The sequence below is a fragment of the Equus caballus genome, chromosome 26 (assembly GCF_041296265.1).
Source record: "Equus caballus isolate H_3958 breed thoroughbred chromosome 26, TB-T2T, whole genome shotgun sequence".
In the NCBI taxonomy this organism is placed as follows: Eukaryota; Metazoa; Chordata; class Mammalia; order Perissodactyla; family Equidae; genus Equus; species Equus caballus.
The window spans coordinates 39,108,319-39,121,042 of NC_091709.1; the positions used below are offsets into that span (position 1 = coordinate 39,108,319).

At 39.5% G+C, this 12,724-nt stretch overlaps 1 long non-coding RNA gene across 4 annotated transcripts in view; it reads right to left on the minus strand.

The window, feature by feature from the left end:
• Nucleotides 1-12,724, minus strand: part of LOC106782638 (uncharacterized) — a 150,187-nt gene that overhangs the window by 25,543 nt on the left and 111,920 nt on the right. Inside the window, exon 4 of one of the 4 annotated variants that reach the window (XR_011432851.1) lies at nucleotides 8,196-8,240. The exons of the other annotated variants lie outside the window; for them this stretch is intronic. This is a non-coding gene — a long non-coding RNA (uncharacterized lncRNA). The remainder of the gene's footprint in view (nucleotides 1-8,195; nucleotides 8,241-12,724) is intronic. 4 annotated transcript variants of the gene reach the window in all.

The window sequence follows — 12,724 nt, forward strand, 5'->3', positions numbered from 1 at the left end:
CCTGAATTAACAGAAATTTAGTTTCTACCATCCAGAAGAATGGAAACTCTGAGTAGAAATTAAGTAATTACAGAAAAATTAAAGTGGTTACATTTTGTAGGCAACTGATTTTTTTCACCTAAAATTTGTTTCTGCTATACACGCCCCTCCACCTCCAAGACTGTGCTTTTTGTTTTTTTTCTTTTATTTAGAAACTTCAAAAATATCCTAAATCTGGAATAGCTCAGGACCTAGAAATCCTGGATAAATGATCTTCTGTATACCAGGTAAGACAAGAGTTTAAAGGAAGTAGTTTGGCAAGTTAGAAAATAGTCATTCTTACTCTCCTGAGTAAAGACGCCTATGGAGCTTGTCTGCTAATAAAAACACTAGGATGGAGACACACATCACGGGATGTTCTGTGTGTTCTGCCATCAAGGCCATTTTTCCAGGGAGGACTCAGAAACCACATTTCAAAGCTTCTCTGTCAGAACTACAAGAGGCGGATACAAAGATCAACACAACCACCAACTGTCCCCTGAGAGAGCCAGGAACCAAGCCTGGGGATCACAGTGCATGGGGGCTGTTCCTGGTGGAAACATTTTTTTGTCTTTAACCTTTCCCTTTAAGAAATTACCAAATATTTAGTCTGCTTATTAACATATATTTTATTTATCAAAATAGTCACACTTCATTAGGTTTTAAAAATTATGTTCAAATCTCTAAGTGAAATTTTAAAAACTAGATCTAATAGGTGAGGATTGCAGAAGGAAATATAGTAGAACTTTTTTTTAATCCTCCAAAAAAACCACTAAGAATTGCTATAAACTGAATGTTTGTGGCCCAGCAAAATTCATCTGTTAAATCCTAACCTTCAATATGATGGTATTTGAAGGTGGGGCCTTTGGGACGTGATTAGGTCATGAGGGTGGAGCTCTCATGAATGGGATTAGTGACCTTACAAAAAGGATTCCAGAGAAATCCCTTACCCCTTTGGCCTTGCGAAGACGCAAGGTGAACCAGGAAAGGGTCTTTCATCAGACACTGAATCTGCTGGCACCTTGATCTTGGACTTTCCAGCCTCCAAAAGTGTGAGAAATAAATTTCTGTTGTTTATAAGTCACTCAGTCTATGATATTCTTTATAGCAGCCCAAATGGACTAACACAAGAAGCAAACATCAGCTAAAATTCAAAGGAGATAGCAATTCCTAAGTTCACGCATGGATGGTGCTCATATTTTTTTGACTGTATTGTTGGGGTATGAAAAGATTGATGGATAGCTAATGTCTACAGAGGGGAAAATAATTGGAAATGTCCTGAATTATATCTATTTTTGCTATTCAATTCCCAGCTACTTTTGGTTCTTTACCAAATTCTAGTGAACTGTAAATTGGTAGCATCTCCTTAAATTGGAGAAGAGAATCGTAAAATAGATCATTTTATAATTAAAATAAATAAAATCGAAGACTGCTTTGAGCGCCTGGTGAGTAGGTGTGTGGAATTCATTATTCCAAGGATGGAGGAGAGCTGTGAGGTCATTCACAGCTAACAGAATCATAAAGGATCATCGAAAAAGTTTTTTGTTAGGACAGTCTTTGTCCTGAGGCTGACATCATCTCCTCCAAGAAGATAGACCTTGACCTTAGCCCACAGCAATCATTCTAATTATGTTTTATTCTGAAGTGCTTGGTTCCAAACAGAGTAGATTCCGGATGGGCTTCTCACCATAGATCATTCGGGCGCAGTTAGCCACCTTAGATCAATTCTACCAGGAGAAGTATTTCTCTAATAACACAGATCAAGCCAGCATCACCTAAGAACATATTTCAAGAAACTCCCACCACCAACCAGTCTAACATTCACTCCTAAAGTGTCTTCCAACCAGTGGCCAACATGCTCGGGAAGCAGCCCATCCTGCCTTTCTCAGCTCCTACAGCTCCCGGTTTCTGTTCTGCTTCAGATCAGGGCGCTGAACAGATGGTTATTCACACCTAATTCCAACAAAGACCACAGCGAACAAAAGGGACCCCCAGTGGCTTCTCTAGAGAGCACCTAATATTCAGACTTGCTTTTTTGAAAATCTTCATTGCTCACAAAACATTGAGTCAAACCACAGGACATTTACTCGACTCAAAATTCTTTCCAAACAGCCATGAAGCCCATCCATCTATTTTATGTCGGTGTCTTAGTGAAAGCTAACTGTCCATATTGTTTAAGTCAGTTAAAGTAACAACTTTGAGAACCAGTGACCTCCAGGCAGGCCCAGCGGCTCACTGTGCCTTAGGTAATGAATAGGACGCCTTATTTTTATTTATTACTCTTATTCTAGTCTCCTGGTCTTTTAAAAAGAAATGATTCTAAAACTAATATTTACTTGTTCCTCCAGAAATACTTTAATTGGCTTTGTGAAATCAATGGTTCCCTTGATAATTGATAAAAGAGTGTCTCTTTTCCCTGTCCTGGCAATATCTTGGTTTAAATAACAGGACAGATAATTCTTTCACAAATATGAAAAACAGATTTTCGGAAACAAGCTTATTTTATTAAGCCATGTTATTTAATTTTATCTGACATTTGCAAGTCATTTTTGCTAGTAAGCACTCTACATTAATACCTTGAGTTCACATAGAGTTTAACAATATGAATTTCCTATCAGAGGAAAGTACAATATATGTTTGGCAGAAGCCAAGTTCATGAAGAATTAACAGTTGTCAAATCCCAAAGGGAAACAAATTCTCTTCGTTCTGCTCTTGCCAGTTGTCATGCATCCAATTTGCACTTTCAAAATGCTGCCTGTTATCCCAGATTCAGAAATGAGAGGACTGCTAATTGCTTAGCACATCTATGCCCAACCAGATCGAGTCCAAACGTTTACAGGTGACCAATTGCCACAGAGATACAAGAAGTCTATCAACTTCAAATAATTTTCATACTAAGACTATCTAGAACGAACCAGAGAGAACAAGTTACTTTCATATATTTAAACAGATGTGACAGAAACCAATCTCAATTTACCAATTAAATGGATTCCTGAGAAGTTGTGTTAAATAAAAATTGCTCGTTGAATCTTACTTTCTTACTGATTTGTAATTTAAAGCATATAAAATATGGCTCAGAGTTTTACAATGTGGAAGCCAAGTAGTAATACAAATAGCAAATATTGAACAATCACAGATCTTTAAGGGGGAAAAAGTGTTTTTTCTTACTGTAAATAACACATATGAAAATACTCTGGTTTGAGGGGACCTTCAAATCTCTACCATCGTCTGGGCCTTTGGAAACACTGTTTCATCTGCAAAGAACCGTGTCCATCTGGAAAACTCCTACTCAATTCTAAAGGTTCAACCCAGGTATCACTCCTCTACATATCCCGCCTTCTCTGCTCTGTAATCCCTGAGGAAAAAACATGTCCACACTGTTCCGTGAGCACTGAGGCAGAATTAGGGTACCTCTTTCCTCTCCTAGCACTTGAACATTTCTCCTTCATCACCGTGGGGACCAATTCTTGTCATCATTGTTGAGAAACTAGACGCTCCACTGGACCCATACTCCCTGGAGAGAAGATGCTCAATACGCCTTTGGGGATGCAGTGCCTACATCAGCACCTGGCACCTCATTGGTGCTAAGTAAGCACTCGTGAAATAAATGAGCTATCAAATGAAGGAATTATAGAATTTAAAAGGGTACCTTGAATTCTTAAAAGCTTAACATAGGTACTGCCTAAGACTGACCCCTATGGATGATTCAGAAGCACTTTCAATTATCAGGTTCCTCATTCTCCTGTTGTCAGTACATGGGGGTATTTTTAGTTTGGTTGCTCTATGTAAGCCCTGAACGCTCTGATTTCAGAATCAACAGACTTCCTAGACCCTGATGGGCTCATGCATTCGCATCAGGATGACTCAGCAGTGGGCTGGGGCCCAGGGAACTCCACTTAACAATGTCTTAATCAGCAGACTCTTTAAACTGCTATCCCCAGCTGATTAGCAAATATTACTGGAGGGATCATGTAGTTTACAGAGCTGGAAAAGCTCTGGATGTGAAAGAAAGACCAAGATTGCCAATTAAAGATATGTGTCACATCCAAACAGCAAATACTAGAATGTGCAAAAAAGAGGGCATGGTCAAGGGCCGATATATTCTCACAAGCAGGCCATGCAGTGCCCACATCACACGCTTGTGCAGGTGGGGATCTCTCACCTGCAGACTCTAGAGAGCTGTCTGGGTGGATGGCTGAGCACACACCAGCTTTTAGAATCTCCCTGAGAAAGAGCTTGGAGTAAATGACTCCAGGACTGTGATTAATATCTTCACCTCCACAACCCTCAGAGGACTCAAGAAACCTTGGGATGTCAAAAAACTGGCAGATGGTTGCAAGGCAGAGTAGCAAATCAGAGGCAGTGGGCAAAACCAGCCAAGGAAAATGACCCACAATGTTCTTCTGCAAGCTTGAGTTGTGGGAAATTAAAGGCCGTCTTAGGCTACACTGGGTATTGAAGGAATTGCAACCAAAGTGATGACAGAGCCCTCAATGTTTTCAACAGAGGAAGAGAAGGCCAAACCAGAAATAAATTCCCAGCAGATCTCACTAGGAAGAGGGGAATTGGAAATGCTCTAGTGAACCTTAGATGGCAGAGGGAGACAATACTCCTCCTTGTACTTCTCCCTTGTACTCCTTGTACATATCTTAGCTTGTTAATTATGAACGAAAATCTTGGTAAGCTGGAGTCCATACTCTACCTGCTGAATCTTCAGCCCACAAAAGGAGTTTGATGTTATCCAAGATTTTGGAATCTTCTTAAGGCAACCACTGTAGTCTGTAGAGGATCAAGTCACAGATTGGCTTGAACTGAAACGACCTCAAGAAGGACTAATGGAAGGGGGGCATGTAAAACGGAGGAGTCGGTTGCTGAAAGCTCTTGAAGTCAGTGTGCACTCTGGTGTTGGAAGCTCTTTAAACCTTCCATGGACAGTTGAGCACAAGCCAAAGCACAATAGTCCTCTATTGCTCTTTGAATAACTATACGACAAAATTTGTTTACAGAATTTACCTCAATGGATCTGAAAAATTCCTAATTCAGTAAACTTAAAGATTCCATTATTCTTTCTTCTGATTTTTTCTCTCCATACTTAGTCCTATCTTGCTATCAACCTATTTCCAATTGTCCAAATTGTTATCGAGCTTTATAATGTTTACCGTTACCAAGAGCTGTTGCCTCTTCCGCATAGCAAGATCTAGATTTTGGAAATCTGAAGAGTTAATGGCATCTTCAAAAGTATCAACAAGGTGGGTACAAACAGACGTTTACAATTGCTATTTCACATTATTCCACTGTTTCATCTAATGTGCAGAACTAAGACTTGATATGTAAGCTACCAAATTTTGAATCTGTGATTTCTAACCATCTTTTACAAACTCTCTGAGAAAAAAAAATAAGGCAGTCCTCTACTTTCATACGAATAAAGCAAGTACAGTTGAGTACAACTTAAATAATATATTCTTCCTAATGAGAGGACTCCCAGAGAGATATACAATAAAAAGTCCTACTTATTATACCTTACCTTTAAACATTCTCATACTCTTCATAGGTATATTTCTGGTATTTCAAGGCTCTTAATATTTTGTCTGCTTTTCACACGTGAATACACAATTGGCAAGCTTAAAAGTAATGCATGCCTGGGCCTGCCTGGTGGCGTAGTGGTTAAGTTTGCATGCTCCATTTTGGTGGCCTGGGGTTTGCTGGTTGGGATCCTGGGCGTAGACCTAGCACCTCTCGTCAAGCCATGCTGAGGGGTGGTCCCACACAGAAGAGCTGGAAGGACACACAACTAGGATATACAACTATGTACTGGGGCTTTGGGGAGGAAAAAAAAAAAAGAGGAAAATTGGCAACAGATGTTAGCTCAGAGCCAATCTTCCTCACCAAAAAAAAAAAAAAAAAAAAGAACAAAGTAATGCACACCTAAGGATAATTCACCACAAAAGTTGCCATTTTTCCTCCAATTTTATGAATTCTTTAAAAACCTACACTTCTTATCACATATATCAGCATTGGAGTTCCAATATCTTCCACTCATATTTATAAATTAAAGCCAAAACTCTAGAAACATGGAAATAATTGTACAAACACTGCCTTTTAGACAGAGATAGCAAAGTGGCGAAAGTTGAGTAGTCTAGACAAAGGCAACACCACACACATGGTTCATTCAACAGTTGAAGGCCAAAGTCGGCCTTAGAATCATCAGTGTCTGCATGTGTGAGTAAATTTAAACTCAGAGGCCAGCTGTCCTCCCAGGTGACATTAGGAAACAATCACCCAGTTGCTGTGCTCTTTCTGTATTGCAGCCACGCTGGGACAATTTCAGTTTCTCACAAAGACGTCCCATCAAATGCCAGCTTCCATACAAGCAGTTTTCTCAGCCTAGAATGTCCTTTCTCCACTTATCCTCTCCAATTTGCATCTGCCTTATTCTAGTTCTTCAGTTCTCAATATAACCTTCCGCCAACCTCAGATCAGACTCTACACCTCCGCCAGCGTCACTGTGCGCTGGGAGGGGGCTTAGCAACACTCCCCAGGCTTGTAAGGAGGTTTGGCGACCAGCTTCCTTGGATGACCATTAGCTCTATACACACAATCTGGAAACATGTCTCCTCTGTTCACTCCTAGATTCCCATTGCCTGGCCCATAGTACACTCCCGTCAAATCTTCAAGGAATTGGATTAAATCAAGTTAAATGACAAGCTCAGTGAATATAATTTGTTTCCTGAATGAGATATTTCCTTTTGTCGTGTTTAGGTAGGAGGGAGACAGAGAGGAAGAGATTCATCTCTGCATCAAGGTGAAACAATGCCAGTGGACCGTGGAGGCTGTTTACATGGCATCCCAGTGGGACAGGTTTTCCTTCTGACAGATAGATCTCTTAGGGCCAAACAAAGCAAACCAAGGCTGTACTTTGGCCTGACATCTGCAATATTTCATCCATTTCTTCATACCAAGAAAGATCTGATCTTTGTGTGTAGCAGCATTGACTCTGATCTGTGTTGGCCATGTGTTCCTCCAAAGCCACGGAAACAATCCAGTCTTAAGTTGGGAACTGGGGACTTAATTTAAATGTAAAACGGAAAGCTCTGATTCCAAAATGAGAGCCCAAATGAGTCCTATGCTTCTAGGTTTCTGAGATAAGGTGACATAACCATGACCCCAGAAGCTTGATTCCCAGTTATCACCAATGGCACCACCTGCAGCTACCAGACACACAGACAAAGCAACCAAGCCACAGGGAAGGAGTTACATACACTTTATCTTAAACAATAGAGAAAACCCACTTGGGAAATAATCAGTCTTGGCCAAGGAGAAGTATTATTTCTGGAAATAATCAGAAAAGAGGAGGGATGATAAAAGAAATATAATCTTGCTTCTAAGGCAATAGTATTAACAATGACCTTTTAAAAATGTTTTTAAAAAAATACATAGTTCAGTGAGTTCTCTTTCTTTGAAAGTGCCCTACAGAAACTCAACTTGAGATTCCTGCAAAGACTCTGGAGCTGGTTCTTTGCCTCCTGTTTGCGGTACCTGCTCACCAGCAGGTACGGGAATACTGACAGGCCCCTGCCTCACTGTGGTTTCACAAAGCAATACAGAAACAATTTTTGGCTTTACTGCAAATGTGCATAATGGAAAGCAAATATTATTAAAAAGACAATCATTTTTAGTGATTAAAATAATCCAAGGCAGAAAAAATTTCTCCAATAAGTTTCTAAGTTCTCATTTATCATCGTTTTGCCGTAAGAAGCCAGAGTAATTTTATTTTTCCTGACTTCTATTAAAAAGATCAATACATATGATTCCAAAGAGTCTCGGCTCATGAAAAGATGGAGCAGGGCTGTAATCACATATGAAAGTATTGGTTGTCATTAGCAGAAAGATTGATCTGAAAAGACAGCAGACCCAGAGTGAACGGACTTAAAATTTTCCATTGGGCTGCCCAGTAACTTTCACCTTCCAGATAATTGAATACAGATAACAGATTACCATATTAGAGGAAAGAATTGGATTGGGGATATTCAGTAGATATCCACTTTAGCAGAGCAATACCAAATTTCTCAATAATTATTTTCTTTGATGCAAAAAAATTAATGAGGCCTGACAGTACAAAGGCATTGTCCAATGTACATTTAAGTCAAAATTGTTAGATAAAATTTTTATACAGTTACCTGTGGCATCTGGGGCTCTGATGAATACACATGTTCAGCGGGCTTCTAAAACAGAGTTAAGGAACATGTTGAGGCAAATATCATGAGTTTATTCTGTGAATAGAGCTTCTTTCAACTTGCTTCAGTGAGTTATTGACATGATCCTTAGCGGTGATCGTATAAAACTCACAAGAACTGAACACTTGGGCATGCAAAGGGTATTCTTCACTGTATAGCTCTCCTCTCCGGAAACTCACAGTGTAGTAAAAATGCTAGCTATAAACCAAGATGGCATTTTTATAGGACTTTAGAAGTTCACAGTAAACTCAGAAATTCAGAGTTGTGGTCCAAGGACTTTCTAAACTGGAGATCAACATTTTTGATATCTTCATCCTTGTCTTACATACGTACAACACTGACACACCTGAGGATGGGTTCCCATGCTCCAGAATTGATAGAACAGATGAAAGAGAGGCTGAGACCAGGAGCAAGAGAGATGCTACTAAGCAAACTTTGGCCTCTGAAACTAAGGCATCTGAATATTTCATCACTCTTCAATCTCTTTACTTACGGAGCTGCCCCAAGTACCTGGACTTCTCCTAGTAATCAGACCCGTTCATAATTATTAACCACTGATCATTTTTATAATGACCTAAAAGCTGATACTGGAGAAAAATATCAACATCCATTCCCTCTAGCAATAATCTTGACAGTGTAAGTGGGCAAGTTGCATTTGTGTTAAGAACCACTGTTTGTAATGGACTTAAATAGAGTTTGAGAGACATTTTATGTAAGTTGATACCCTATCATTCTTGTATGAATTCTTAAATGCTTTCATTACCTACATTTTACATAAAATCACATTGTCATGGCATCCGCTAGACTCTTCAATGCATACAAAGCAAAACTGTTTTCCTCCATGTCTAAATTAAACCAAACATAAACACTTGTTTTCGTGAAAATACCAGAAAATGTTCATGCTTTTGGAATTTCCTGTAATAATAGTATCAGGAGTAAATTCCTCTAAATACAGAGGACAGGAATAAGACCAGCCAGGAACTATTTTTAGTTTTTCAAACTTAGTAAATTCTTTCCCATTTTCAGCTGAAAGGATTATTTTTTCTTGCAATGAAGAAAACATCTCTATTTTACTAATGAAGTCAGTATTTTTAAGAAAAGGAAAAATATGACTTTTCCCATGTGTGCTTCGTACAAGATTCTGTGTACATGTTTATATTCCATGCTGGTGATGAGGCCACAACTTTTTCAAGCCAATGCTCTTTTCAAGAAGACTAAAGTAATCATCAGCCAGGCCTGGTGGTCCAGTGGTTATGATTCAGAGCTCTCACCACTGAAGGCTGGATTTGCTTCCCCATCAGAGAACCACACCACTCACCTATTGGTTGTCATACTGTGGCAGCTGGGTGTTTCTGTGATGCTGAAAGCTATGTCACCAGGATTTCAAATACCAGCAGGGTCACCCATGGTGGACAGGTTTCAGTGGAGCTTCTAGACCAAAATACACTAGGAAGAAGGACCTGGCCACCACTTCCAAAATAATTAGCCATGAAAACCCTATGAATAGTAGTGGGGCATTGTCTGATACAGCCCCAGAAAGTGAGAGGATGGCACAAAAGGACTGGGCAGGGTTTGCTCTGCTGTACACAGGGGCTCTAGGAGTCAGAATTCACTCGATGGCACTAACAACAAAAGTAATAATCACTCAAGGGGACTATTATTTTAAAAGTGAAACATGATGGCTTTCCAAGACCAGAGTGGGCTATGGAAACTTCCCATCTTTGTCTTGATGAAGGGTTCTTGGAAGATGACTCCTGAGCCAAAAAACACCACAATGGACAGACAACCCATGCATGATATAGCTATGAATGCTCAGTGACAGACACACCTCCCGCTGGGTCTTCATCCTTCCCCTGCCCTTCTCTGTCTTTCCCGTGCCTTGACGAAAGGTCTGTGAGATGATACCCTGCGTAGATGAGCTTTCAAGGGAGATGACAAAGTAGCTTGTGTGATGCTCCAAACCACGCTCTGGGCTCTGATTTGCACTAGGCTGCGCTAACTCTGATATGTACCAGTTGTATCTCATTCTTGTCCTCTGTGTGAAATCTGATATACAAAAAGTTTCTGAGGCATGAAACACGATGCAAATAGGGCCTCAAACAACCCACCTTTCCAAACACCATAGAAATTACAGCATATTTAAAAAAAAGACAAGACAAAACAAGAGCGAGAAAAAGCTATAATGTAACTGTGTTAGTCAGGGTTATCCAGAGAAACAGAACCAATAGGAGAGAGAGAGAAAAGAAAAGAGAGAGAGAGAAGGAGAGAATAAAAGGAACTGGCTCACACAATTATGGAGGCTGACAGTCTCAAGATCTTGAGGATAAGTCAGCAAGCTGGACACCCAGTAGAGCCAATGGGATGTAATTCCAGTCCAAGTCCAAAGGTCAGAGACCCGGGAGAGCTGAGGATGTAGTTCTACTCTGAAGGCCAACCGGTGTGAGACCCAGAAGAGCCAGTGTTTCAGCTCAAGAGGCAGGAAAGAGCCAATATCCCAGCTCCAAGGCCATCAGGCAGGAGGAATTCTCTCCTGCTCAGGGGAGGTCAGCCTTTTTCTATTCAAGCCTTCACCTGATTGGATGAAGCCCACCCACATTAGGGAGAGCAATCTGCCTTACACAGTCTATCAGTTTAAATGTTAACCTCATAAAAAAAACACCTCAGCAAAACACCCAGAATAATATTTGAACTAATATCACCTCATGGCCCAAGTCAAATTGACATATAAAATTAACCATCACGGTAACCCTGTCAAATGCTAACCAAATACAATTTTACTTTTCTTTGTTTAATAAAATTGACAATGTAACTCTTGTTCATCCCCTTTGGTATGATGATTCTTTTTGTCCATTTGGTTTAAATATGTTTTCTGCACTCCAACAAACAGGCAAGAGATGGGCAGTAAAAGTGCACTGAAAATTCATTTCCCCCCCAGCTCAAGCAAGCTAAAGGAACATTTATTTAATAAAATGGAGAATCAATAAAATTAAAATTTTAAGATGTCAAAGTCAATGCCAAGTTGTCCTCTAAAGATATTTGATAGGACTTCATTATCTTCTCTTTGTTAGGAAAAACTTTATTAAAAGTAGAATTAATTTAATGATCATCATACTCGTTGGTTTAGTGGTGAGAAGTTTGACTAAGAAACATGCATCCAGCTTCTATTCCTTTGAAACTTCATTTTCCAATTCTATTACACCCTTGCTGCTCAAAGGGGTTCCACAGATGAACAGCGTCAGCATCTCCTTGCAGTTTGTTGAAAATGCAGATTCTGGGCCTCACCTTAGACCTATCAAATCAGAATATCTAGGGGGTGGGGTGTAGGAATTGGCGTTTTAAGAAGCTCTGCAGGTGATTCTTAAGTATGGTAACATTTGAGAATCTCCACATTAGATAACACTTTATCCAGTTCACAGAATCACATATGGCACAGATTAAACCTCAACCAGAGAAACTTAGTACTATCATCCAGTTAAAGCCTAATTTATCAGTCAAGTTGGCACATACTCCAACTTCATGGAATTTTGTGTTTGACTATGTTTGTTCATTCTCTCTAAATTTTGAAGGATTGTATTCATTTTGCTAAAGTTAGCAGTAGTACAGAATATCAAGATATTACAATATTAAAGTTTAACATTAAATTAAAATATTAAATTAAATGTAATATTAAATATTAATTTGCTTTGCATTTCATTCCACCATCTTGACATAAATAGATAGCCCTCAGAAAACATTTCAAGTTGTCACTACTTCTCTAATTATTCATATTTTCAATAAAAAGTTAGGCATGGTCAACACATATGAGCAAGCTGTTGGCCATAAATACCAGACAGAAAAGTACTGGCTTAAAGTAGTTGGTCTGTTTGTTGTGGAGCATCTGTTAATTCTGCCTCCCAAATCCCACCTTAGAAAAAGATTCTTGTGCACTTGTAGTCTTTAACTGGCCCAGATACCCTCTTTGCAACAAGAAAATTAAAAGAAGTCAACTTTGAAATAGTGGAGTTTTCCTTCTCTTTTCCCAAGCTGGGTTCCCAATGTCTTCTCATGTCCGTACTACACAGTGGTAATTCCCCATCAAGACATCCATTGTCTACATGTTGGCCTTTGCTGCCTCTGAAACTCCTCTCACATGGTTGCCTTTCCCCAATATCATCCTCACTAACCAAGCCCTGCTCTCTAGACCTTTCTTTCCCCTTTTTCCAAGTAAAAATGTTCTATACTGTTTCCCATTCTCAATTGACCTGATATCAACTACTTACCTGTTCAAAATCTGTCTGATACCATTCCCATTGAGATAACAATAATGAACAATAACTTAGCATTGTGTTAGGTGATGATTTGATGCAAGGAGGGTCTTGGAGCTATAAAATCAGAGTTCAAGACCTAGCTACAGTTCTGTAACCTTGGGGAAGGTTTTGCCCTCAGAGAACTTATAATTTAATAAGGCAAATAAGACAATTAAAATACAGTAG